Source organism: Belonocnema kinseyi, chromosome 10 (assembly GCF_010883055.1).
Source record: "Belonocnema kinseyi isolate 2016_QV_RU_SX_M_011 chromosome 10, B_treatae_v1, whole genome shotgun sequence".
Classification (NCBI taxonomy): domain Eukaryota; kingdom Metazoa; phylum Arthropoda; class Insecta; order Hymenoptera; family Cynipidae; genus Belonocnema; species Belonocnema kinseyi.
In genome coordinates, this window is record NC_046666.1 from 840,379 (window position 1) to 843,388 (window position 3,010).

The window sequence follows — 3,010 nt, forward strand, 5'->3', positions numbered from 1 at the left end:
AAAATCTTTGGAATTTTTTTGAATTTTTTAAATTCACTTTAACTTTTCTAAATTTATTTAATTATACTCAAATCAATGGACTTTTTTTATTTTTTCATATTTTTAAAATTTTTTCAATTTATATAAATTCTTTTGAATTTTTTGGTAGTCATTAGTCGCAATTTCATTTTTGTTTTAATTTACCCTGAATTTTTTTGAATTTTTTATATTCACTCTAAATTTATTTAATTATACTCAAATCCATGGACTTTTTTATTTTTTATATTTTTAAAATGTTTTCAATTCACTTAATTCTGTTTTAAATGTAGCTTTTTTTTAATGAATTCCATCAAATTCTTCTCATTTTCCTTAAATTATTCTAAATCTACTCAAATTTTACTGAAAAAAAGGTTTTTTCGATTTTTTAAGAAAACCTTTTTAATTTATATAAATTTTTTTGAATTGTTTGGTAGTCATTATTCGCACTTTCATTTTTGTTTTAATTTACCCTGAATTCTTTTAAACTCTTTGGAATTTTTTTTAATTTTTTAAATTCACTTTAATTCTTCTTAATTCTACTCCAGTCCATTTTTTTAATGAAATTCATCGAATTTTTCTCATTTCCCTTCAATTCTTCTAAATTGACTCAAATGTCATTGAAATAAATGGATTTTAAAAAATCCAATTAATTGAAATTCCTTTGAATTTTTGATCGTCATTAGTCACTTTTTTAGTTACAAATTAGTAGGCTTTCAAAGATTTGAAGTGATATACAGTTTTTTGGAATTCACCCTGAATTCCTTTAAATTCTCTGGAATTTTTGTAATTCGCTTTTATTCTTATAAATTCTACTTATTTCTATGGATTTTTATTATTTTTATTTTTCAAAGTTTTTATTTAATGGACCAATGAAGTTTTTTTCACATTCTACAATTTTTTGAATTTTTTCCATTCGCCTTGAATTTGCATGAATTTAATCGAATTTCGGTAATTCAATTATGATATCATTCAGTTTAGAATACGTATTTGAATGAAAAGAATTTCAAAATGCTTTTTTAAAGACTTAAAAATTTAAAAATTAGAAACGTTTGAAATCGAAGAATTTTTATCGCAAACATTTTTAGTTGATCAACTGTGAATATGAATTAATTAATGATTTTAAAATTTGAATTGCGCTTTAAAATTTTTTAAATAAATAATCATTGATTTTATAAGACGATTTTGAATCAGTTTACAATTTTAGAATTTTTTAATTTTGACGATAAAAATTAAACTGTTTCAATTGGAAAGTCTTAAGCAAATGTAAACGCCCTATTGAAACTTTATAAACTATTTTTAATTTTAAACTAACTTTTAAATAATATATTCATAATTAAATTAAAAATTAATTATATTTAATTAATAATTATTCATTAATTAAATATTTAGAAACTAAACTTTGCAAATTTCAAATTTAATTGTTCTATTTAAAAAAATTTAATTTGTAAGTCAACTTCTTAAATTTTGATGTATAAATAACAATTGAACACCTATTATTCTTAGAAAAAATCGAGTAAGTTGAAGAAATATTTAGAAGTTTTGAAAAAAATCAAAATTAATTAAAAATTTTGAAATTATTTTAAATAATTTAAACAAAATGTCTACGTGTACCGTTAAAGCCCGGCTATTACCAAATTTCGGTGCAAATATTCCAAGGCCCAATTTAAAACCAAATATAGATTTTGGCAGATTTCGAATATGAAATTTAGAAGTTTTTTAATAATAACATTTTTTAAGATTGCTAGGAAAATTGAAAATGATTTTATTATCTAATTATTTGAAATTCGAATAATTTTAAAAGATATTTAGAAGTTGTGAAAAACTTTTAATAATATTTTTGAATTTGAAAAAATTCGAAACAACATGTAGATGTTTCAAGATCTTGAAATCGAATTTCGAAGAATTTTGAAGGATTTTTCAACTATTTAAAATAAAAATAATTTAACTTAACACAATTCAGAATAATAACCAAGAAATTCAAATTTTAAAAAAAATCTGAGATAGCACTGAAAATTTTCAAAAGGAACAAAATTCTGAATGGGAACAGGAAAATTATCCAAAGAATTATAATTCTGAGTTGAAGCAGAGACTTTTCAAATTTTAACCAATTCTGAATTGAAACTGGCATTTATCCGAAAGAATTATAATTCTTCTTGGTACAGGGAATGTTAAAATTTTAATAAATTCCGAGTTGAAACAGAGAATTTTTCATTATAATGAATTCTAATTCTAAGTGGAAACGGTATATTTTTGAGAAAAATTAAAAATTGGAACAGGAAATTTTACAAAAATTCAAATTCTTTTTGGAAACGGAAAATTTTTGAAAAGTATTCAAATTCCGGATTTGGACAAGGAATTTTCAGTTTTTAATCAATCCTGAGTTGGAAATGGAATTTATCCAGGAGAATAGCATTTCTTAATGGAAAATAAAATTTTTTCAAACAAAATTATCGTTCTGCGTTAAAACGAGGTATTTTCAAAAATAAATAAATTATGAATTGGAACAGGGAATTTTGCCAAAAAGTTCTAATTCTTGAAATTAGTTGAAATTAAAAATTTTCGAAAAGAATTAAAATTTCGAATTTAAATAGGGATTTTTGAATTTTTGACAATTGATAAAAGTTCAAAATTTTTAATTTGGCATTTTAACTGCATTTATTTTTAAATTGTGCCATCCTGAATTCATCTCGCATCCCTTAATTCTTCTAAATTCATTCATTCCATTCAACTATTCATTTGGTTTTAAAATTCTTTTCCTCTGTTGTATAAATTTCATTCTTTTTTGATTAAAATATAAACTATAACACTTTTCTGTTGGCAATTTGTCTTTTTAGGTTGAATATTCAACTATCATGTTAAAAATTAAATTATTTCGTTAAAAATTCGAGTATTTTGTTAAGGAGTTATCTTTTAAAGTAAAAAACCCTTTTTTTAAATAAATTAATAAATTTGACAGTTTTAAATTTTTATATGAAAAATTGTAATTCCTGAA

General features: G+C 21.5%; 2 protein-coding genes across 4 annotated transcripts in view; one reads left to right on the forward strand and one right to left on the reverse strand.

The window, feature by feature from the left end:
• Positions 1-3,010, reverse strand: part of LOC117181471 (DDB1- and CUL4-associated factor 12) — a 251,124-nt gene that overhangs the window by 123,621 nt on the left and 124,493 nt on the right. The gene's annotated exons all lie outside the window — the stretch shown is intronic.
• The window catches only part of LOC117181473 (pyruvate dehydrogenase E1 component subunit alpha type I, mitochondrial-like), a 44,525-nt gene that overhangs the window by 20,841 nt on the left and 20,674 nt on the right, over positions 1-3,010 (forward strand). The gene's annotated exons all lie outside the window — the stretch shown is intronic.